The 25,923-nt window shown below is 37.2% G+C and overlaps 1 protein-coding gene across 5 annotated transcripts in view; it reads left to right on the forward strand.

The window, feature by feature from the left end:
- The window catches only part of LOC110836320 (NACHT and WD repeat domain-containing protein 2), a 227,011-nt gene that overhangs the window by 22,009 nt on the left and 179,079 nt on the right, over positions 1-25,923 (forward strand). For 3 of the 5 annotated variants that reach the window (XM_087346677.1, XM_087346678.1, XM_087346673.1), the window contains exon 2: positions 17,517-17,557. The exons of 1 other annotated variant lie outside the window; for it this stretch is intronic. The gene's annotated coding sequence lies outside the window, so the exon portion shown is untranslated. Of the gene's footprint in view, positions 1-14,551; positions 14,649-17,516; positions 17,558-25,923 lie in introns of all 5 variants that reach the window. One more of the 5 variants, XM_087346674.1, reaches the window with a different exon arrangement.

Genomic DNA, 25,923 nt, shown 5'->3' on the forward strand with positions numbered 1-25,923 from the left:
GAGATATGTCCATTTCCCACACCCACGACATGTTTAAGATCCATTTTAATGTTACCGTCCCAGCTTCCCCCTTTGTATTCAAAGTTGTCATATAGCAAGCGATTTTCTTTCCAAAAATTCAGCATGCAATATTTGTTTTCTATCCTTCTGCCCGATTCGACGTACGCTACATGGTTCCATTCCCTTAATAAAACTAGGTGATTTCCTTAAATAACGAAGTTTTACTTTTAGATAAATTTTGAAATATTGTATTGATCGCTTGTACTCTCGTTTTACGTCGAAGTAACGGACCAATTTTAACAGCCGTTTTTGTTTTGTATTAGTTTTAATAAAATTTAAACGTGGAAATTTGAAATATTAGGTGTAAAATATAGTCAAAAGCTTTGAATATAGGGGATTATTGGAACTCTTTACTTGGAAGTTCAACTTTTAGCAATTTCCAGATGTGTTTAACAAAACTTCAAAGGCTACATAATGTCAGGAACGGAGGCAAAAAAAGACGCCTTTCTAAAGATTATTTTTGCTATTTGTGTTCTAAACCCCTGAAGATACACGGGCGTACAAAGGAGATTACTTTTGTGAGTCGATTTTACTATAGTTTGTGTTGTATGTAGGCTATTACTGTAAAAATGAAATGGATTAAGACGAGGGGATGCTGGGTGGAACATGGCTATTTAAGCACACAAGAGGGGTAGCGCTGCAGGTGAGTGCTGCTCGAGGCAACAAAATATAGACGGTTACGATCAGAAGGGTCATGTACAGTACCCTACAAAATACGATAAAATCTAATGATAAGAAGTACATTTCACACTGTACATACCGACCGTGATATAAACCTGTGAGGCCTGTATATTGCAGTATACCGCATGTCTTCTCACGTCATGAAATTAATCCTTACCTCATTAATTTTCATCTTTGTCTCTTCACGTATTAGGCATCTCATTGCCTGTACCGGCCGCAAATGCCTCGTCACAGTGTCGCCTAGACTTTCCTCCTGCACTACGTCCGGTAGGTTTGACCCTACCTGTCTTCATTCATTCCATGTACATAAATTTTTAACATATTCCTGTATGCAGCAGATTAATTTTTCAACTCTATCAATGACTTTAATATTTCATGTATTTCACTGTATTTTGTCTAAGGTCTTATCCGCCATTTTTACTTATTCTCATTTTCTTTAGTTTTTGTCTTCCTATGCCCGTATCCCACCTCCATATTTTGTGAATTGTTTAACTAATAAATTTATATTTAATTAAAATATATAGTCTGGATATTATTTGTTGAGTTGCCTGAGAATTATTAACTTGTTCTTGCGAATGTTTGTTAGTCCACGAAAGCACTACGTATCAAAGTGAGATTAAGTGTTAAACTGTCATAAACGTCGAGATCTCGGTCTGTAGGACTGTTCTGTCATTGATTAATTAATTCTTAAACCTTATTGCCCTGAATCGCACTTTCTTTACCCTGTTGTCTTAAGAAACAGCGAAGATTTCTTAGTATTATTTAGTAATATTACAATAATCCGTTTAGTAGGAACGAACTTAAATTATAAAGTACGAAACAATTTGCAGAGATGTCTCCTGGTCATCTGGCCTCTCGCGACTTCATGTTCTAGAACGGTCCTGAGCCCTTTTCAGCGAACAACTTCTCGTCCTGCAAAGTGAAGTGGACCGCACTTTGAGAGGACGGACTTGTTAATTATGAAGTCTGAACGTGTCGCAAGCAAAGAGGCGGAACCTTGCCCAATATTCTGATCACAAAAGGAAAGTTTTACATGGCGTACGAGAGCGATATTTTTCATTCAAGAACATTTCACTTGGATTTTTCATATAATTCCATTATTTATCACAGAAAGACAGCCTTATATCACCGTGTCAGTTTGTCTGTCCCCTTAATAACTTTAGAGGATATTAACAAAATTCTAGCTTTTTACAATCTTTATACTTCTTTCAGATACCATTAGGCCTGAAGTGGGAAAGGTAAATTTTTAGGATGTGGTAGTGTAAAAGGAGAGAAATTATTTTCTTTTTTATTCCTTTATCTTGTTTCTCTTCCTTTCTTTATTTGTCTCCTTCTTTTCATTATCCTTCACTGAGTGCATATAAGACATTTGCTTCAGAATGGACAAATCTGCATGTTCTTCTGGTTCGAGATTACAACTCCTGAAGCAAGAAATATTCTCTAAAACTGGCGACTTTTTTATTTCACATCATTTCTTATTGAACATTCTCAATAATTACTCGCTCTATCTACAATGTAGCCTATAAAATTCAGAAATTGTCGTTAAATAAGACAACAAACAGCAAATGAATATTGGTGGGCGCGATGTGACATGGATTTATTGATGTATTTACCTGCATTACTGTGCTTTCAGGGCCTGGAAAGGTTAAAGATGGAAACGTTGGGGGTGGGCATCGCGAGTTCTGGAAGTTATTGTTTACTCGTAAGATGACAGTGATAAATCTTCGAGTTTCATAGCAACAGAAAGTTCTCAGAACAGCTGAACGCTGCTAATATTAAAGGTAGACAAATCATAATGCAAGCACAGTTCATTAAATACGCCTCTAATTTGTTCTGTTAAAGCCATACCTGTGCTGGGGCCGCGTTCTGGTAGCTAAATTGATTTTCATGAAATAAATTTTGGCAGACAAGTACAAAAGAAAATCCTTTTATTTACAACTTCTGGTCTCCGCACAATCATCAAGGCACCTTTATGCAGAACACTAAAGAATTGAAATTATAACACCAAAAACCGGGTAAAGGATATCTTATTTTAGAAAAATTGTTTTTGTGATTATAAGGCGGCCATAGCTTAATAATTTATAGGGATAGGTGCTTTAGTTGGTAAGAAGACTAATGGGTAAGATTGGGACAAGGGCATTAGATGGAGATGAATGATCAATTTCACGCCCCGTCTACTTTATCCCCGGGAAAAATATTATTACTGGCCAATTAAACAAATTTAGCATGCATGTAATTCTGTTATCATCGTTCTTTGAAGTTTACAATCTGAGAGAGAGAAATAAAAAAAACGAGAGAGCGAGGGAGGGGAATGCTATTTGATTAAAACCGTTAGAAAACCAGTTGATGAAGAGCAAACTAAATGTTTGCTCTCTCACAGACGAGCGGGGGAACAGGGAGACCATCAGCCCACAAAATGAAAGAGAAATCAAGATTTGTTCGATAAATAATGAAATGTCACAGTTTGAAATACAGCGAACATAATTAATTTTTCAGCCGTGAGTACTCTGGAATTAATTCCCAATCTTATAGAAATTAATTATACAAATGTAAAATAAAATGAGAATCGATAACATTTACAGTCCTTCAAAAACGCCTTGCTGGCACAATTCATTGTTAGAAGTTATGCGCTAGGATTATACAGGTACGGATCCAACCTGGAAAATACTTAACCCTTTCCATATCAGGCACGAACTCTGTTGCTAGTATTTTGTATCTCAGAAGATGATTAGAAGAAACGTGCATAGCAATCCCTCAATAGTGTCTTTTTAACATACAGTTTATACGTTACCATATAAATGTGTGTCTAATTGCATGAGAAGGTTTGTTTAAATAAAATTAGCATATAAGGGGTTAATTTGTTACCTCGAGCAGTCTTATAGATGTGAATTTTCACCGCGGAGGCCTGGGCCCTATTCCGAGGCAGCCCATTATTCATTTTTTGTGGTCGAAGTCTAGCTGAGTAGATTTTTCTCAAAATATTTCGGGTTTCCCTGTCAATCTTACCTCCACAATTGCTTCGTAATTATTTATTGCTACTCGTGGGGTTTGCGATAGGCCAAACGATCCAGCGTGTTATCACAGCCTTAGTCCTTAGTTGAGATTTCATCTCTGAATCATCACTGAACAGCCTAATTTAGTTTGATCAAAATAAATCAATTTAAGGTGATAAAGTTTAAAATACAACGGAAAATAATAGGTATAAGAAAGCCTTTACCAGCATTAATAATATTTACGTGATGAAAATTCCAGCAGTCAAACTTGCATTTATTTTGTAACATAATATATGCGCTTTACAAAATGATGAAAATAATTAGCTTGAAGTTCCAACAGATAACAATGTTGGTTTTTTGTCTTTATTAATAATTACTTCATACACTGAATACAGTTCATACGACTTCAGTAGTATGTCTGTAGGGATTTAGTAGCAAACAGGAGTCATGAGTTCTTTCTTAAAGTTTTTGTTATGCAGGTTATAATGGCAGAATGGCAGTGCCTATGTGAGAACCCTTTTTAGAAAGATTTTTCTTGTAGATTAATACATCTCAGTAGGCTTATCTACCGTTATTCAAAAACAAGGATTAATTCTGAGATATAGAGATAAAATTTCTATGAACTGCAACTAATTTACGGCCATTATATTTTCACAAAATGTTCCTCCTTCCCTTTATTTCTGTTCTTTTCTTTATTCGCTTGCTTGTTTTGTTTCATTCATTTATGATTTAATTTTTCTTACCATGTTTGCTTCTTCCTTGGATTCTTTATGCATTTATTTTCGAATCATTTCCTTTTTCTTGCTTTATATTCTTATTCAGAACTATTTTCCGCCAGAAAAACTTCATAACGTAAACTTTTAGTGGGCGGAGCTATCTGTGCCCGTCACGTGATTATCTAGTGTTACAGCTGGATAAGTTACGTAGTGACCCAAGAATCATCTCATTCACTTCCGCCGGTGACAGTTACCCTGATTGAGATTCGTCTTTGTTTTCCTGCAAAATGCTTTGTCATAACTGCAGATACTCCACCTAGATTTCCGCCCATCCTCCTTCATCATTTCTGATAGCCTAAAATGTGACGCGACTATATGTAACGTCTGTAGTTGATACGGCAAAGTTAAAAAACATTGTCAGAAAGCTTAAGTGTGAATAAATATTCAACACTTTTTTGATCTCGGAACAAGATGGAACTGAGTAGCCAGTTTCACGTTACGTCTGTTTTACTCCGGTGGATAGAATTTCTGGTTTCATTTGGATAAGAATCTGGGTTTGCAGTAGAGCCGTTCTGGACAAATTTTCCGTCGCTGCTGCATGAACATGAATACAGTTTTCGCGGATTATAACCAATATATTTAGTAGATAGGCTTAACTGTTACCTCTGTAGTGTTTACAGCATCATTAAATTAAATATGAATGTGTGATTGCATTACATGCACAATGTCTAACAGCTGCAGTTTATGGAAATGTTAATGGTTGTTATAAATGAGAACTTGCTTGTTTATGTTCGTAAAAAAAAACAATTAACTGGAACGTGGTATATTTTCAGCTGAATAATTGCGCAATCGACACGAGCATGAAAGTTGCTGAGCGCTGCAATATTTGAATTCGTGTGAAAATATACACAAAATATTAATTGAATGCAAAAAACCAGTTTTTCCTTGTTTACGCCATAATTTCATTTTTTATTTGTCGCTTTACATTTTGTATACAATTTTGAACCACAAATGGACTCTGCTGAACGGCATATGAAAGTAAAACTCTTCACAAACCAAAGGTTTGTGTTCGAATTCTGAGCTCATTGGTGACTATGGTAACCACCGGCTTTAACATTCATTAACCCACGTTTTTCCCCACAGAATATATGTATGTTTTTTTTAATGTTTTTCACCGTAAACAGCGAATATTTCCCTAAACAGCATTAACCTATTTATCTTTGCAAAGGAGATGCGTTGTGTTATCTCTGAAGGAAACACTGATTGTTAAGTGGATGAACACAATATATAGACACATCGTATTATTTTACTATATTCCAGAGTTGATTTTAATTATTTATACAATAGTTGAAACTCAAAATGATGGCTGGCGTTGTTATAATAGAGTCTCAAACGATACTGAGAGCGCAAAGCGGGGCACATATGATGGGTTAAAACTACTCTTAATGAAGAACAGAACACTTATTCGTAGGTAAGGTTGAATGCCTAACCTATAACAAATAGGAACAGTGTTATTAACGGACTTTTCATTAGAAGCCGAAGGTTTACATTGCTTATAGCCCCACTGAAAACCGTCAGTGGACACAATCCTGAGTCAGTTTATTCAGTTCCAACAATAACGTACTATTTATCGTTTTATTGTCATTCTTAAAGAATTATCTCAACCAAATTCGTATCCATTTCTTGCATCCTCCATCCGACCTACGTATGAGATTAATCATGGCCTTATTTTCAATACCATCATAGCATCACGTGGTATATATAATCGACGAAGTTCTTCGTTACGTAACATTCTTAAGCGACTTTGCACGTGCGTCAATTCGACACAAGCATTCGACGGTTAAAATAGATTTTGCAGTATAAATGTCCTCCCTGTCGATAATGAAGCTCTGAATTTATATTAGCTTATTTTGGGAGTTTGAAAGGGTTGAAATATTCTAAAGCTACTTGATTTACATGCAGTGATATTAAATTTGAATTATGATGCTTCAGTGCCAGAACTCTATTCAGAATGCGGAAAAGGGATTCCCGCGGCTTGCGTCATTCAGTGTAATGGTAATGAGATTTATAGTTGCGCGGAAATTTTCCGCCTTTTTTGGCACTGTATAACATAGTGTGATGGACTTGAGTGTGGTAAAGTTACTCTTTATGGACTGTAGTAATAGGAAAATTACTCCATACCACCTAGTAACTTACAGAAAAATTTCCGAGTTTGGAGTTTACAGAGATATAAATTATTTATTTGAATACAACTGTCTTGTCGAGTGTTGCACTTTGTAGTCTAGCAGATACTGACCAACGCTTCAGAGGAGCTTACTGCCTTCATCATCACAGTGATAATCAGCGCAAGAAAACAAAATAAATAAAGAGAAACGAAACATGAAAGAAACACAGGATGGAAGACAGATGAAAGAAGAATGAAGGAAAGAATAATTAAAACTTGAAGGAATGAAGGAAGAGAGGAATGCGATTGAAACAGAAGGAACGAGAGCAAAGAAAGAATGGAGAAAAGAACAAAAAAAACATGAAGAGAAGCAAAGGAAGAACGGAGACACTCATGCAACTGCCAGTGTTTGCTTCATTCTCTCCTGATTCCTTCTGTTCGACATCAGACTGGGTCTATTTAGGCATTGATGAAAATTACCGAGCCTACGAAACGTGCGGAGATTACACGCCCTACAGCAGTGTAAGAGAAGTTGCCGCCTGAGTAAGGCGAACCTTTTCTCTATTGGTTTTAAAAGACGTGTTGACTCAAGTTCTCGATCTTTTAATGTATTCAGATATATCTAACATATACGAAGGGCTTTAGGGTAAAGTTTGAGCTTGAATTTGTTTCTATATACATATATATTTCCATAAGCAATGTAGATATATTTTCTTAAAAATCTTTACCCAAATTGGCTTTGTCAGATACATTGTGATTTAAGGACGCAGAGAAGCGGATCGTTATTTACTTGCGTGAAACGTGAATGAAAAATAATTTGAGAAGGGAACAAGAGGCTAGTACATAAATATATGGATGAATGAATAAATCATGTAAGTTAATGAAGAATGAAGGAAAGGGTGCAGATACAATGAAAGAGAACTACACGGGAATATTAAAGATATCGAAATAAAATAAGTAGCAAGGAAAATATTTAGTATCTCTGTGAGAAAAGAATAAAATTAGAAGAATGAAAGACAAATGGGATAAGAAATAAATTAGATAAAGGGGTACGGAATGAATGCTATGCAGACTGAAAAAGGGGAATAATGTAATTATTGCCTTCTATTTACCTATCGTTCCGAACGCAGTGTAAAGACAGATTTTGTTGCAAAATATACGTGGCCCCTCATTTTGAGATCATCCAGAGAGTGCTTGGACCAAAACTAATAAATCCTTCAAGAGCGCACAAACGCACGCGAGCAGCCATTGGTTATTAATGACTTGTTTCAAAACAAGTTTTAGAAACGAACGGCTTGTGAATGATCTGTAAGCAGACTTGTCGTATCACACGAGGTCTGTCACTATATGACTAGAAGTGTCAACGAAGTTCGGCTAATAATTAGGTTATTTAACAACGATTTTAGAACTGTACGAGCTAAAGTCTAGAATTTTCAAAAGAGAGTTGGAGTTAGTTGGCTATATTATATTTCATTGTAGAATTGATCCTTTAATAATACTGACATGTGAGAATGCGACAACACGTGGTGGTCAAACGTAGAAACAGACGCACTAGTAATTTTCGTCTTGATTCGAAGTCTGCTAACCACATCTGATTGGAGAAGCCCATTCAGTGAGTCGTCGTCCGGAAAGTTTACACACGATCCTCTTGTAGCAAACTTAAAGCAAGATTTATGGACCCGTCTTCTATGGAATCACTTTTACAGGTAGTGTTCTCTGTAGCTATCAAGTATCTATAAATACTCAGGTGTTTCTCACGCAACGTGCTCGGGGTTTGAATATATGATTAAGCAAAGTGCTCGTCTATGTGTTTTATATTAAACTTTCCTTCTACATTACAAGTATCGTGCTCAGTGCTTAAGGCGGAAGAGGTAATGTCTTGTGTGTTCCAGAGCACAGATTCCCCTTGAATGAATACAGGTGCAGGGGATTTCAGGCTGTACGCATTATTAACGTTTGCATTAAATGGAAGTGAATTGTCAGTTTCACGTTCCGGCCGAATTACCACCCTTTACACATTTGTATGGAGGCTAGTTAAAGCTCTGAAGAGCGCATATACCGAGAAGGCTGGTGTAACTGTAGTACTTTGCACTTGTGTTTGAGAGATACTCGGTACCTTAAGGTGAATTCTAAAACATCTTGAAGTAATCCACGACCACCTCCTTCAAAACCCTTACCTACTTACTATTCATATATTTATCACGTGGGCTTTCAGATATTGAGATTGGCAGCGATATATTGAATAGACAGTTGCGGATAACCGACAATGAGTGGTCCTCCAGCTTTTTATTTGGGCAAAGGGGCTGAAAGCTCCTCCCTAAATACCAGCACGTGACGAAATGTAAAGTACAGCATCGTGTTTGGAAAAGGCAGCAATGAACCTTTTGGCTGCATACAAGCGGGAAATTTATTGACTAGCTGAACGACAACGGAGTTTTGTAGTTGATACAGGAGATGGGAGAATACTATTAAAATGAATTTTAGGGACATTAGGTGTGAATTTGTGGACTGGATTCAGCTGGCTTCGGTTGATGGTTAGTGGTAAGATTTTGCGAACATGGTGATGAACCTTCGAGTTTCGTAAGGTAGAGACATTTCTAACAGAGCGATTGTTAACTTCTCAAGACGCACTGTACTCCGAGGAGTTAGTAATAGATAAAGCGTTGTTAAGCAACGTTCAAATCAGTCAGCAATGGACTGTTATTGAGATTACCTTTTTGTCGTAGTGTTGCCCCGGAAATGGAATTACGCGGTTGAGGTCGGATAGGTAGACGAAGAGGAATACCAATTCCTGTAAGATGAGATACTGGCCGTGAAACTAGTGAATTGGATGAGTGCCAGGAACTCTTGGATTTATGGGCTGAGAAGAACAGTCGTAAAATACCACACTGAAAAGTATCGTGTTCTTTAATTTACTTTTTCCAGAGGATCCACACATCATTTAAATACCTCAGTTAGGTGTTTATAAACCTTTTCCATTTGATGGCAAGGAATAGTATCGTTCAGTACCCCACAACAGACCTATATTTAAATTAGTTTTTATTCTCGGTATTACTAAATTAAATAAATATTGAATAACTATAAATAAATGTAATAAACAATAAATAGATAGTATACAGGTATGAAGTACACAGAATATGACACTCCAATCTATAATGTCTTTCTTTTCCCATATTCCCCGAGGACAGAGTTGACCTCTGCCTTTAAAATCTCTATCAAGACTGTATACGTATAAGCGCTCCGATATGGGAATCATGCATCATTATTGCGCATGTACTTGTTTTATTACGGCAACGTAAATAATGAATTACAGACTATCTCCAGACACTTCGAATATTAGCCAGGCAGTATTTATAAAGTGTTCTAAATTAACGACGATTTTAATGCCTAAGTATGAATTCAGTCTACATACTGTTACCCTCTCTCTTTGAAATGTATTTTATCCGTCCAATTAAGTCTAAGTGCCGCTGATATTTCAAAATTATACTTTGTACAATATTTGTTGCCCTCACACTTCATAACTGTAGTTATCAGAGTGATTATTCTCATGTAACGTTGCGGTCACTGTAAGTCCAAGGTCATCAAAAACTTAGGACAAGATCGCTCCAATAGTTTTCCAGATACAGGTCATTATAATTCTCAAGGTTATACATTTTCACGCTTATTTATTCCAAACCGTAAATACCTGGTTGATCATACTCATGTTCAAATGAGGTCACGTATAGGTCAAAGTCATACCGAAGAGACGTTAATATCGGCCCACTTATTCTCCAGATACAGGTCTTTAAAATTCTCAAGGTCATATCTGTTAACGCTTATTTCTGCCAAACCGTAAATACATGATTGACCATACTCACGTCAAAATGAGGACGCTTATAGGTCAACGGCGTATGTAAGTCAGGACAAAATCGGCCCACTAATTTGCCAAATATAGTTCTTTAAATTTCTCAAGGTCATATCTTTCCACGCCTTTTCCCGCCAATCTGTAAATACCTGGTTGACCATACTTATGTCACAACAAAGTAAAGTATAGGTCAAGATCATACAGAAGTCACGTCAAAATCGGCCCACTAGTTTCCCAGATAGGGGTCTTTAAAATTCTCAAGGTCAAATACTTTCACCCTTATAACTGCCAAACCGTAAATACCTGATTGACAATACTCATGTCTAAATGTGGTCACGTATAGGTCAATGTTATATGGAAGTCTCGATTAAATCTGCCCAATAGTTTCCTAGGTACGGATGTTTAAACTTCTCAAGGTCATATCTTTTAACGCTTATTTCTGCCAAACCGTAAATACCTGGTTGACCATATTCATGTCAAAGCGAGGTCACGTATAGGTCAAGGTCATACCGAAGTCACGTCAAAATCGACCCAATAGTTTCCCAGATACAGGTCTTTAAATTTCTCAAGGTCAAATACTTTCACCCTTATAACTGCCAAACCGTAAATACCTGATTGATAATACTCATGTCAATATGAGGTCACGTATAGGTCAACGTCATATGGAATTCACGACATAATTGGCACTCTAGTTTCCGAGATAGGGGTCTTTTAAATTCTCAAGGTCATGTCTTTTCACGCTTATTTCCGCTAAAGCGTAAATACCTGGTTGACCATACTCATGTTAAAATGAGGTCATGGATAGGTCAAGGTCATGTCAAGACCACAAGATCACGCAAAATGTTTGAGAATTAGAGGCCTCAAACTGTTCAAGGTCATTCGAAGTACTATTTTCGCACGCATATACATAAAGAACTGTAGGAATATGACATTGCACACATCATTTAGAGGTCACAGATATATTAAGGTCATGTGAAGGTCACAGTATACTCAGTGATTATTTGTGTTGGGTTAGATTTCGTTAGGTTGGGTTAGGTTAGATTGGGTTAGTTTCGGTTAGGTTAGGTTGGGTTAGCTTCGGTTAGGTTAGGTTAGGTTAGGTCCATTAGGTTGGATTAGGTTGGTTTAGGTTAGATTCGATTAAGTTAGGTTGGGTTAGGTTACGTTGGGTTACGTTGGGTTAGGTTAGCTTAGGTTAGGTTAGGTTAGTTTAGGTTAGTTTGGTTAGGTTAAGTTAGGTTAGGTTAAGTTAGGTTAGGTTAGGTTAGGTTAGATTAGTTTAGTTTAAGTTAGGTGAGATAAGGTCATATCAGGTGAGGTTAGGTTAAGTTAGGTTAGGTCATTTCAGGGCAGGTCAGGTCAGGTTAGGTTAGGTTAGGTTCTGGTAGGTTAGACCGTGTATATTGAACGGTATTCATTTCTTGCACACGGCGCCACGACGTGTTTTGCCCCTCTGATTGGCATCGACTATCTAACATATTGCCCACCGTAATACAACGAATTTTACACCATTTTTTGGCGTCATGTGATGGCGTAACGACGCTCGGCGTCGGTTTTCTAATTGAGTGCTCGCTGTTATATGGAGACATCTGATGTGAGTTTGGCGTTATTTGAAGGCGTCGCGACGCCGGGCGTCTATTTCTCAAATTTTTTCTCAATGTTATCCCAACTGTTTGAGACGCACACGTGTGATACTGTGATGGCGTCGCGGCTAATAGCTTCGCGACGGTCGGCGTCGGTTTTGTAGTTCAATATCACTTTAATGTAGAGACTTCTCAGATGTAAATTTGAAGTCTTTTGAAGCCGTCGCGATGGTTGGTGTCGCGACGCCGGGCGTAGATTTCTTAAAGTCGCTCCCAATGGTATACAAACTGTTTAAGTCGCTCTCCTGAGGTACTGTGATGGCGTTGTGGAGAATGGCGTCGGTTTTTCACTTTCGTATGGTGTCTTATGTGGACTTACCTGCGGTAAGTTTGGCATATTTCAAAGGCGTGGCCATGTTCAGCGTCGCAACGCTTACCGTCTGTTCACTATCATTGTTTCTAGTCTTATTGGATGCAAGCCAAGCATTGCGGAGGCTTTAGGATGCGCCAAGGTTAGGTTGGATTAGGTTTGGTTAGGTGGTTAGGTTAGGTTAGGTTCGGTTGGGTTAGGTTAGGTTAGATTAGGTTAGGTTAAGTGAGGTCAGGTCAGGGTAGGTTATGTTAGGTTAGGTCATTTCAGGTAAGGCCAGGTCTGGTTAGGTTAGGTTAGGTTAGGTAAGACCTTATATATTGAATGGTATCCACTTCTCGCATATGGCGTCACGACGTGTTTTGTCCCTCTGATCGGCGTCAACTATCTAGCATCGTACCTACCTTAATACAACGGCTTTGACGCCATTTTTCCGTCATGTGATAGGATAACGACGCTCGGCGTCGCTTTTCTAATTGAGTGCTTGCTGTTATCTGGATACATCTGATGTGAATTTGCCGTGATTTGAAGGCGCCACGATGGTTGGCGTCGCGACGCCTGGCGTCGATTTATCAAATTCGCATCTCATTGTTATCCCAACTGTTTGAAACGCACACGTGTGATACTGTGATGGCGTCGCGGATAATAGCGTCGCGACGCCCGGCGTCGGTTTTCTAGTTCAATATCACTTTAATTTAGAGACTTCTCAGTTGTAAATTTGGCGTATTTTGAAACCGTCGCGATGGTTGGCGTCGCGACGCCGGGCGTCGATTTCTTAAAGTCGATCCCAATGTTATACAAACTGTTTAAGTTGCTCTCCTGAGGTACTGTGATGGCGTCCCGGAGAATGGCGTCGGTTTTTCACTTTCGTATGGTGTCTTATGTGGACTTACCTGCGGTAAGTTTGGCATATTTCGAAGGCGTCGCCATGTTCAGCGTCGCAACGCTTAGCGTCTCTTCACTATCATTGTTCCTAGTCTTATTGGATGCAAGCCAAGCATTGCGGAGGCTTTAGGATGCGCCAAGGTTAGGTTATGTTAGTTTAGGTTAGGTTAGGTTAGTTTAGGTTAGGTTAGGTCAGGTCAGGTTACCAAGTCATCTCATACCTTCAGGTCTTCAGGCTAAAACAAATAGACATTTGTCATCTATTTCTTGAGCGACGTATTTATTGAACACATATTGGTATGTGACATAAAATATTCGTGTATGGACCTCACTCTGCTGTAAAATGTACACAATCATAAGAAATATTTTTACATAGCGCATATTTAAAAAAAAAAATAAAAATTATATAAAACTGTGAAGTATGTAATCTGATAACAAACATAAGAGCGGATGAAACGTGCAGAATTGGCAAGAACGCTCCTCGAAGGTCGTGAAATAATAGTGTATGTTGAAATTAGCAATCTCTGTATTAACTGCATAAGGTTAGAGAGTCTTTTTGTGAAGCGAATGAACAGAACCGCGGTTTGTTGCTTTGGCTGACTGTATGACACTGTCATCATTCACGCCTTTGCATGAACATTTCACTTTTAAAATAACAATATTCAATCAACCCTTTTTTCTTAGTGTATGAAGATAACAGAACGTGCTGTTGTAATCAATTTTAAAAAGTTTAATAAAACATAATTTTTTATACGTATTAAAACCAGTTTTGTCTGGATAGAGTGTTATTTTTTTTCACTTTGCACAGCTTATATACTCCCTACGTTCTAGTTTACTTTATTCAGATTATATAAAATATATTAAAGCTGAGCAATATTGAATGTACAGAAATTTTACATTTATGAAAGTTACATAAATAAAACCTTTGAGACGACAATATCACGGTTATTCTTTCCAGTTTTATTTCATTGTTTTCCATATCGGTGTTTCTCAACTAATATCGTGAAACTTAATTCAAATGTATCTCTGTGTTGTTGTTTTTTTGCTGTAGGCCAAAATAATGGTATTATATGTTTTGGTTGAAGTTTATATGATTATTATTGTCGTTTTAACATACTTCTTCATGTATTTTATATAACACATCACTGCATGTTGCATGTTGATCAGCTCGAAATATGGAATGGTATAATTATAACATTCATTTAAAATTATTTGGAAGGAAGCGGTCATAGCCTGTTTTATGTTATTATTCCAGAATGTGTGTGGAAGGACTGGGGAAAATCACGAAAATCCTCACTCAGCATAGCCAATTTTTGGACCGAAATTCGAATCCCTTGTCTCCCGAATGCGAGGTAGGAGAGTTAATTACTGAGTAGCGACGTTCGGTTTCAAATTTAAATCTATACACTAATTTAACGTGGAAAATAAAGTAAGAATTAATGGTTACAAAACTACTTTTACTGAATACAGAACAAAGCGGTTCCCAGCAATTACCATAGTGTATCCAAATGCATAGTAAAAGGAAAACCTTGCGATTTCTTTAATGATACTTTCAGTGGTCCTCGCTGCAGCGAACGTTGTTACTGGTCCATTCTATACGAGACTAACGCATAAAAGGGTCTGTTACTTCCATTCCTTGTGTTGTTTTTACATTGAATAAGCCCTAATAATAGCTGCTTGGTCATTTAGGTTTATAGTTACGATCACTGACCACTGGTATGAACTGGACTAACTGGGTGTAATCTCCTGTTGTCTGTTATTACTACTGTGGTAGGACGGTTAAAAACTGTCTCTTCACGAGCTGAATTATTTTCGAGACCTTTGTAATGCCAGCAGAAATATGATGGTAATCAGCAGCATCGGCCAAACAGAAAATGTCATTCAATTTAACCGTAATTTATCGTTGAAAGTTGTTGACGTGTAACAGACTACAAATTGCTTTCGAAGCGCGACAGGTAACTCTGTATGCTTGTTACAGGTTTAAAATCTATAAACATGGAACATATTCTATCACAGTTTTTATTTCTTGTTTCTACAAACTAGCGAGACGAAGGGGGTGGTTACTCTATGCAAGTATAACAAGCTAATTAATAACACATATGATTTCCCCCAAAAGTTGACTGCGCATAATATTTGAGTACGCTCGTTTCTACAACATGTTTTAATAGGATCTATCACCGGAAGTGCGCATTCAACTATAGAGGTGTTTGTGAGAGAAGACGGTGCGTATTCGGGCAAATATGTTAATTGGGTTAGCTATGTTAGTATACAGACCAGTCAGAGGATGGACTGCTGGCGTTCTATACGTCTGTTCGGAAATATAGCGATTTTCCTATTCATCGCTCGAATACCGGCCTTCGGGCGCAACCAGCCTCATATCCAACGGGTAGTGGAGAATCTTCTTTCGCGGATTAAAGCGGCCGACTCTAGAGATGGTCTCACATCTTCAACGGAATGTGCGGAGGTGAACTCGCACGCCACCTATACGCGTTAATATGCTGGTTAGTCAGAGGAAAAATAACATTAGAATTTTTTTTAAAAAAATTGTTCCTTCAATTGGTAAATATCCTTCCTTATTTTGTTTAAAACAACAGAACCTCCGAATATGAGGTTAGTTTCGTATATATTTCGAACAAATTATAGTATTAATTACTGGGCACTCTTCCTGAATAATACCACAATTAATTTGAGCATTACCCAAGGTCTGATGTTATTTAAAATACGCTACACTTCTGGATTTGAGCATCGTCTTCACTGACCAGTTGCCATTCTGTACGCTGACATTATATTACGTTTCATTTTTGACATTAGTTCAGACGATAGAGATCCAAACAGGAACACTTTTAATATTAATCTTAGAACTATACATAAATATAAGTGACGGTTCGACTCACTTAATCACTGAGGCATCTAGGCCCAAGGTTAATATTTAAAGGGTTTATGCTAATGGACGGGGATTGCAAGACAGTCTGTTGGAACCAGCGTGCGGCATAGTTGGCAAATCTCCTACTTTTGTAATCGTGCGGAGTCGGTTTTGTGGGCAGTAAAATACATAAATACATAGTTAGACTATGTAATGCAGGGGGCGTGGCGGGGGCGGTTGGGGGGCACGCGCATACACTCACGCTTGCCTTATGCGAAACTGAGATGAATAACCCACGGAAACGTGAAGGCAGAATATTCATGAATATTAAAGTAAGTTGTTCCCTGTTTCTGACTACCATTTAACATCCCCGTGTTTGCTTGCCCTCAGGTCTATGAACTCAACAGACGCTGGCGTGGTTTTCTCTCCTCAGAGAACTATAAACATGTCGGAACATATTCAGATTTTGTTTATTCAACATAAACTACACTTATACAGCAAACGTTTCCATGTACTTTCTTTAATTGTTCTGGAAAATGTGTTACTTTGTAGAAAAATAGATATAGCTAATAATAATTTCGAGTAATCACGTCTTCTAAATGCGTTATTTGATATTTATTGAATCTCATTATGATCTTAATAATTTATATGTCACTTTTGGCACTACGAAAAACATGATAAACTCCAATTAGAATTACGTGTAATATAGGGCAAATAAGTATTGAAATTAAATTAAACTTGAGCGAAATTCACTGATTGGATTGTGGGAACTTACGGACGGATAGATGTATGACGGGTCCACTATGTGTTTGAATATTCTACATGAAATTTGAGGCTCTGACGGCGGTGAAGATGTCAATATTGATCTTCTTATCCTGGACGTTTAGGCGTTACAATCCAGAAGACCATCGATAAGAACCAATGTTTTTTGAGTGCTAATGATTGAGGCTAATTTAACGATATTAAACCCTTTCCATTCTCCGACTTTGCAAGAAAGAATAATACTTCTATTGTTTTTTTCTGTTTTATTGCTACCTTACAGTTTCCATTACTTACTGGAAGTGCATAAAATAATTTAGTTATTTTGTAATTTATGAACTTTATTTGTACTGACGTAGTGGAGTCCAGTGTTTCTAACGGTAAACAACGCAGGGTTTAGTATTTAATTTGTTAAATATTAACTTATGTTTAATTCTATGACCTGAGTTGATGAATTTTGAGGGATGGGCCATGATGGTTTCTTAACCACTCTAAGTTAATAGATATTAACTTATGCATAATAAAGGTCAAGTTTAAGAACTATCACAGTTTTGCGTAAAATTAGGCACGCACAAAATCAAAGTATTTTGTGTTGCAGGTATAAGCGGACGAAATACAGAATCAGGATCCCTGTTAGAGGTAAGTAGGAAATATATTTTGTATTAACTATTTCATGGATTTGCAGATATTGTTATTAATATCCGCCCATCTTCGTGTTAAGTGGGTCCTTCATGGCCATGGAAATGCGCAACTTCGGGTTGCGGGTGGAGGAGACGGCCTCCGGGTACTAGGGTAGCTTTGCGTGAGTTGAATGAGAAAGTAAGCAGTCGTGGTAAGCTGAACAAGGTTAGAACTTTAATTTGTGTTCGTGGGGAGCTAAAATCTCACCACCATAAAACTAACACGTTACGAATGATACGCAGAGACCCAGACGTGGATTTTTTGGATTGGGATCGGGACCATTGCCGTTATTTTGTGAAAACGTTACGAAACTTTGGGTTCAGTGAAGGCGGGGAATTTATGCACTACCTGAGCAACTAGTATCTTCTCAATAATGAATTTAATCTATGGAGTTATTTACAGAACTAATCGAAATACGAATTCACATTTCACACCGTAGTTAGTAATTATTTGTCCTCGTTCTTCACATTATTAACAATTATGATATTGGAAAATATTGACTCTAGGTTGTAGATATTAATGAAAAGCATATTTATGTATTACACGGGCCTACTAATGTTTTGTAAGTTGGGGTGTTATTAGAGTATTGTAAAATTGTTTTTTTGTTGCATATAAAATTGTGGTTTCTGACTGACCGATACGTCGTTTGGTCTGGGCCCTCCGAATACCACTTCTTCAAGATATGTCTAGTAGTTCTGTAGATGACACTGAATATTCTTATGGATAAACGACCGGACATCATGTCCTCATCATGCGTTTATTTTATGAACTGTTTTCAAAAGAGCAAAGCGGTTAAGCCAACAAAACTCACATATTATGATTATTAGAAATTTCGTCTCATAATTCAATCACTGCTTTATTCCCACATTTCGGATATCCCAGGAATCATGACATACAATCTTGGAATTTTCTTTTTAATTTATTTTACTGAGTCAGTTTACAATACTTGTCAAAGTTCATACATGGGTAAGGGAATAGCGTGTTCTTGTCTTAATTCTATCAGGCAAGGTCATATTTTACCATACTTATATCTGCCGAACGAAAAATAGCTGATTATCCATACTCATGTCAAAATGTGGCCATGTATAGATCAAAGTCATATGTAAGTCACGACGAGATCGGCCGAATAGTAGCGAGATACCAGTCTTTACAATCTTCAAGGCCATATATTATCATACTTATATCTGCCGAACTAAAAATAGCTGATAATCAATACTCATGTCAAAATGTGGCCATGTATAGTTCAAAGTCATATGCTAGTCACGACGAGATCGGCCGAATAGTTTGCGAGATACAGGTCTTTGAAATTTTCAAGGTCATATTTTACCATACTTATATCTGCCGAACGAAAAATAGATGATTATCCATACTCATGTCAAAATGTGGCCATGTATAGATCAAAGTCAAATGCCAGTCACGACGAGATCGGCCAGATAGTTTGCGAGATACCGGTGTTTGAAATTTTCAAGGCCAAATTTTACCATACTTATATCTTCCAAACGAAAAATAGCTGATTAACCTTACTCATGTCAAAATGATGCCATGTATAGATCAAAGTCATATGTTAGTTACGACGAGATCGGCCGAAAAATTTGCGAGATATGGGTCTTTGAAATTTTCAAGGTCATATTTAACCATACTTATATCTGCCGAACGAAAAATAGCTGATTATCCGTACTCATGTCAAAATGTGGCCATGTATAGATCAAAGTCATATGTAAGTCACGACGAGATCGGCCGAATAGTTTGCGATATATGAGTCTTTACAATCTTCAAAGCCATATATTAACATACTTATATCTGCCGAACGAAAAATAGCTGATTACCCATACTCATGTCAAAATGTGGCCATGTATAGATCAAAGTCATATGTCAGTCACGACGAGATCGGCCAGATAGTTTGCGAGATACCGGTCTTTGAAATTTTCAAGGCCAAATTTTACCATACTTATATCTTCCAAACGAAAAATAGCTGATTAACCTTACTCATGTCAAAATGCGGCCATGTATAGATCAAAGTCATATGTTAATCACGACGAGATCGACCGAATAGTTTGCGAGATACGAGTATTTAAAATGTTCAAGGTCATATATTATCATACTTATATCTGCCGAACGAAAAATAGCTGATTATCCATACTCATGTCAAAATGTGGCCATGTATAGATCAAAGTCATATGCCAGTCACGACGAGATCGGCCAGATAGTTTGCGAGATATGGGTCTTTGAAATTTTCAAGGTCATATATTATCATACTTATATCTGCCGAACGAAAAATAGCTGATTTTCCATACTCATGTCAAAGTGTGGCCATGTATAGTTGCAAGACATATGCTAGTCACGACGAGATCGGCCGAATAGTTTGCGAGATATGGGTCTTTCAAATTTTCAAGGTCATATTTTACCATACTTATATCTGCCGAACGAAAAATAGCTGAATATCCATACTCATGTCAAAATGTGGCCATGTATAGATCAAAGTCATATGTTAGTCACGACGAGATCGGCCTAATAGTTTGCGAGATATGGGTCTTTGAAATTTTCAAGGTCATATATTATCATACTTATATCTGCCGAACGAAAAATAGCTGATTATACATACTCATATCAAAATGTGGCCATGTATAGATCAAAGTCATATGGTAGTCACGACGAGATCGGCCGAATAGTTTGCGAGATATGGATCTTTGAAATTTTCTAGGTTATATGTTACCATACTTATATCTGCCGAACGAAAAATAGCTGATTATCCATACTCATGTCAAAATGTGGCCATGTATAGATCAAAGTCATATGTAAGTCACGACGAGATCGGCCAGATAGTTTGCGAGATACCAGTCTTTGAAATTTTCAAGGTCATATATTACAATACTTATATCTGCCGAACGAAAAATAGCTGATTATCCATACTCATGTCAAAATGTGGCCATGTATAGATCAAAGACATATGCCAGTCACGACGAGATCGGCCAGAGAGTTTGCGAGATACCAGTCTTTGAAATTTTCAAGGTCATATATTACAATACTTATATCTGCCGAACGAAAAATAGCTGATTATACATACTCATATCAAAATGTGGCCATGTATAGATCAAAGTCATATGGTAGTCACGACGAGATCGGCCTAATAGTTTGCGAGATATGGGTCTTTGAAATTTTCAAGGTCATGTATTATCATACTTATATCTGCCGAACGAAAAATAGCTGATTATACATACTCATATCAAAATGTGGCCATGTATAGATCAAAGTCATATGGTAGTCACGACGAGATCGGCCGAATAGTTTGCGAGATATGGGTCTTTGAAATTTTCTAGGTTATATGTTACCATACTTATATCTGCCGAACGAAAAATAGCTGATTATCCATACTCATGTCAAAATGTGGCCATGTATAGATCAAAGTCATATGTAAGTCACGACGAGATCGGCCAGATAGTTTGCGAGATACCAGTCATTGAAGTTTTCAAGGTCATATATTACAATACTTATATCTGCCGAACGAAAAATAGCTGATTATCCATACTCATGTCAAAATGTGGCCATGTATAGATCAAAGTCATATGTAAGTCACGACGAGATCGGCCGAATAGTTTGCGAGATACGAGACTTTACAATCTTCAAGGCCATATATGATCATACTTATATCTGCCGAACGAAAAATAGCTGATTATCCATACTCATGTCAAAATGTGGCCATGTATAGATCAAAGTGATATGTTAATCACGACGAGATCGGCCGAAAAATTTGCGAAATATGGGTCTTTGAAATTTTCAAGGTCATATTTTACCATACTTATATCTGCCGAACGAAAAGTAGCTGATTATCCATACTCATGTCAAAATGTGGCCATGTATAGATCAAAGTCATATGCCAGTCACGACGAGATCGGCCGGATAGTTTGCGAGATACGGGTCTTTGAAATTTTCAAGGTCATATATTACCATACTTATATCTGCCAAACGAAAAATAGGTGATTATCCTTACTCATGTCAAAATGATGCCATGTATAGATCAAAGTCATATGTTAGTCACGACGAGATCGGCCGAATAGTTTACGAGATTTGGGTCTTTGAAATTTTAAAGGTCATATTTTAACCATACTTATATCTGCCGAACGAAAAGTAGCTGATTATCCATACTCATGTCAAAATGTGGCCATGTATAGATCAAAGTCATATGCCAGTCACGACGAGATCGGCCGGATAGTTTGCGAGATACCGGTCTTTGAAATTTTCAAGGTCATATATTACCATACTTATATCTGCCGAACGAAAAATAGCTGATTATCCATACTCATGTCAAAATGTGGCCATGTATAGATCAAAGTCATATGTTAGTCACGACGAGATCGGCCGAATAGTTTGCGAGATATGAATCTTTGAAATTTTCAAGGTCATATTTTACCATACTTATATCTGCCGAACGAAAAATAGCTGATTATCCATACTCATGTCAAAATGTGGCCATGTATAGATCAAAGTCATATGCCAGTCACGACGAGATGGGGAAGATAGTTTGCGAGATACCGGTCTTTGAAATATTCAAGGTCATATATTACCATACTTATATTTGCCGAACGAAAAATAGCTGATTATCGATACTCGTGTCAAAATGTGGCCATGTATATATCAAAGTCATATGCTAGTCACGACGTGATCGGCCGAATAGTTTACGAGATACGGGTCTTTGAAATTTTCAAGGTCAAATATTACCATACTTATATCTGCCAAACGAAAAATAGCTGATTATTCTTACTCGTGTCAAAATGATGCCATGTATAGATCAAAGTCATGTGTTAGTCACGACGAGATCGGCCGAATAATTTGCGAGATATGAGTCTTTGAAATTTTCAAGGTCATATTTTACCATACTTATATCTACCGAACGAAAAATAGCTGATTATCCATACTCATGTCAAAATGTGGCCATGTATAGATCAAAGTCATATGTTAGTCACGACGAGATCGGCTGAATAGTTTGCGAGATATGGGTCTTTGAAATTTTCAAGGTCATATATTACCATACTTATATCTGCCGAACGAAAAATAACTGATTATCCATACTCATGTCAAAATGTGGTCATGTATAGATCAAAGTCATATGTTAGTCACGACGAGATCGGCAGAATAGTTTGCGAGATATGGGTCTTTGAAATTTACAAGGTCATATTTTACCATACTTATATCTGCCGAACGAAAAATAGCTGATTATCCATACTCATGTCAAAATGTGGCCAAATATAGATCAAAGTCATATGCCTGTCACGACGAGATCGGCCAGATAGTTTGCGAGATACTGGTCTTTGAAATTTTCAAGGTCATATATTACCATACTTACATCTGCCGAACGAAAAATAGCTGCTTATCGATACTCGTGTCAAAATGTGGCCATGTATAGATCAAAGTCATATGTTAGTCACGACGAGATCGGCCGAATAGTTTGCGAGATATGGGTCTTTGAAATTTTCTAGGTCATATATTACCATACTTATATCTGCCGAACGAAAAATAGCTAATTATCCATATTCATGTAAAAATGTGTTCATGTATAGATTAAAGTCATATGCTAGTCACGACGAGATCGGCCGAATAGTTTGCGAGATACGGGTCTTTGAAATTTTCAAGGTCATATATTACCATACTTATATCTGCCAAACGAAAATTAGCTGAATATCCATACTCATGTCAAAATGTGGCCATGTATAGATCAAAGTCATATTTAAGTCACGACGAGATCGGCCGAATAGTTTGCGAGATATGGGTGTTTGAAATTTTCAAGGTCATATTTTACCATACTTATATCTGCCGAACGAAAAATAGCTGATTATCCATACTCATGTCAAAATGTGGCCAAATATAGATCAAAGTCATATGCCTGTCACGATGAGATCGGCCAGATAGTTTGCGAGATACCGGTCTTTGAAATTTTCAAGGTCATATATTACCATACTTATATCTGCCGAACGAAAAATAGCTGATTATCAATACTCATGTCAAAATGTGGCCATGTATAGATCAAAGTCATATGCCAGTCACGACGAGATCGGCCAGATAGTTTGCGAGATACCGGTCTTTGAAATTTTCAAGGTCATATATTACCATACTTATATCTGCCGACCGAAAAATAGCTGATTTTCCATACTCATGTCAAAGTGTGGCCATGTATAGTTGAAAGACATATGCTAGTCACGACGAGATCGGCCGAATAGTTTGCGAGATATGGGTCTTTGAAATTTTCAAGGTCATATTTTACCATACTTATATATGCCGAGCGAAAAATAGCTGAATATCCATACTCTTGTCAAAATGTGGCCATGTATAGATCAACGTCATATGTTAGTCACGACGAGATCGGCCGAATAATTTGCGAGATATGAGTCTTAGAAATTTTCAAGGCCATATATTATCATACTTATATCTGCCGAACGAAAAATAGCTGATTATCCATACTCATGTCAAAATTTGGCCATGTATAGATCAAAGTCATATGTTAGTCACGACGAGATCGGCCATATAGTTTGCGAGATATGGGTCTTTGAAATTTTCAAGGTCATATTTTACCATACTTATATCTGCCGAACGAAAAATAGCTGATTATCCATACTCATGTCAAAATGTGGCCATGTATAGATAAAAGTCATATGTTAGTCACGACAAGATCGGCCGAATAGTTTGCGAGATATGGGTCTTTGAAATTTTCAAGGTCATATATTATCATACTTATATCTGCCGAACGAAAAATAGCTGATTATACATACTCATATCAAAATGTGGCCATGTATAGATCAAAGTCATATGGTAGTCACGACGAGATCGGCCGAATAGTTTGCGAGATACGGGTCTTTGAAATTTTCAAGGTCATGTATTACCACACTTATATCTGCCAAACGATAAATAGGTGATTATCCTTACTCATGTCAAAATGATGCCATGTATTGATCAAAGTCATATGGTAGTCACGACGAGATCGGCCGAATAGTTTGCGAGATATGGATCTTTGAAATTTTCTAGGTTATATGTTACCATATTTATATCTGCCGAACGAAAAATAGCTGATTATCCATACTCATGTCAAAATGTGGCCATGTATAGATCAAAGTCATATGTAAGTCACGACGAGATCGGCCAGATAGTTTGCGAGATACCAGTCTTTGAAATTTTCAAGGTCATATATTACAATACTTATATCTGCCGAACGAAAAATAGCTGATTATCCATACTCATGTCAAAATGTGGCCATGTATAGATCAAAGACATATGCCAGTCACGACGAGATCGGCCAGAGAGTTTGCGAGATACCAGTCTTTGAAATTTTCAAGGTCATATATTACAATACTTATATCTGCCGAACGAAAAATAGCTGATTATCCATACTCATGTCAAAATGTGGCCATGTATAGATCAATGTCATATGTTAGTCACGACGAGATCGGCTGAATAGTTTGCGAGATATGGGTCTTTGAAATTTTCAAGGTCATATATTACCATACTTATATCTGCCGAACGAAAAATAACTGATTATCCATACTCATGTCAAAATGTGGCCATGTATAGATCAAAGTCATATGTTAGTCACGACGAGATCGGCCGAATAGTTTGCGAGATATGGGTCTTTGAAATTTACAAGGTCATATTTTACCATACTTATATCTGCCGAACGAAAAATAGCTGATTATCCATACTCATGTCAAAATGTGGCCAAATATAGATCAAAGTCATATGCCTGTCACGACGAGATCGGCCAGATAGTTTGCGAGATACTGGTCTTTGAAATTTTCAAGGTCATATATTACCATACTTACATCTGCCGAACGAAAAATAGCTGCTTATCGATACTCGTGTCAAAATGTGGCCATGTATAGATCAAAGTCATATGTTAGTCACGACGAGATCGGCCGAATAGTTTGCGAGATATGGGTCTTTGAAATTTTCTAGGTCATATATTACCATACTTATATCTGCCGAACGAAAAATAGCTAATTATCCATATTCATGTGAAAATGTGGTCATGTATAGATTAAAGTCATATGCTAGTCACGACGAGATCGGCCGAATAGTTTGCGAGATACGGGTCTTTGAAATTTTCAAGGTCATATATTACCATACTTATATCTGCCAAACGAAAATTAGCTGAATATCCATACTCATGTCAAAATGTGGCCATGTATAGATCAAAGTCATATTTAAGTCACGACGAGATCGGCCGAATAGTTTGCGAGATATGGGTGTTTGAAATTTTCAAGGTCATATTTTACCATACTTATATCTGCCGAACGAAAAATAGCTGATTATCCATACTCATGTCAAAATGTGGCCAAATA

The sequence above is a fragment of the Zootermopsis nevadensis genome, unplaced genomic scaffold, assembly GCF_977971745.1.
Source record: "Zootermopsis nevadensis isolate Lab colony 2312 unplaced genomic scaffold, Znev_1.0 Znev_ptg000010l, whole genome shotgun sequence".
Classification (NCBI taxonomy): Eukaryota; Metazoa; Arthropoda; class Insecta; order Blattodea; family Termopsidae; genus Zootermopsis; species Zootermopsis nevadensis.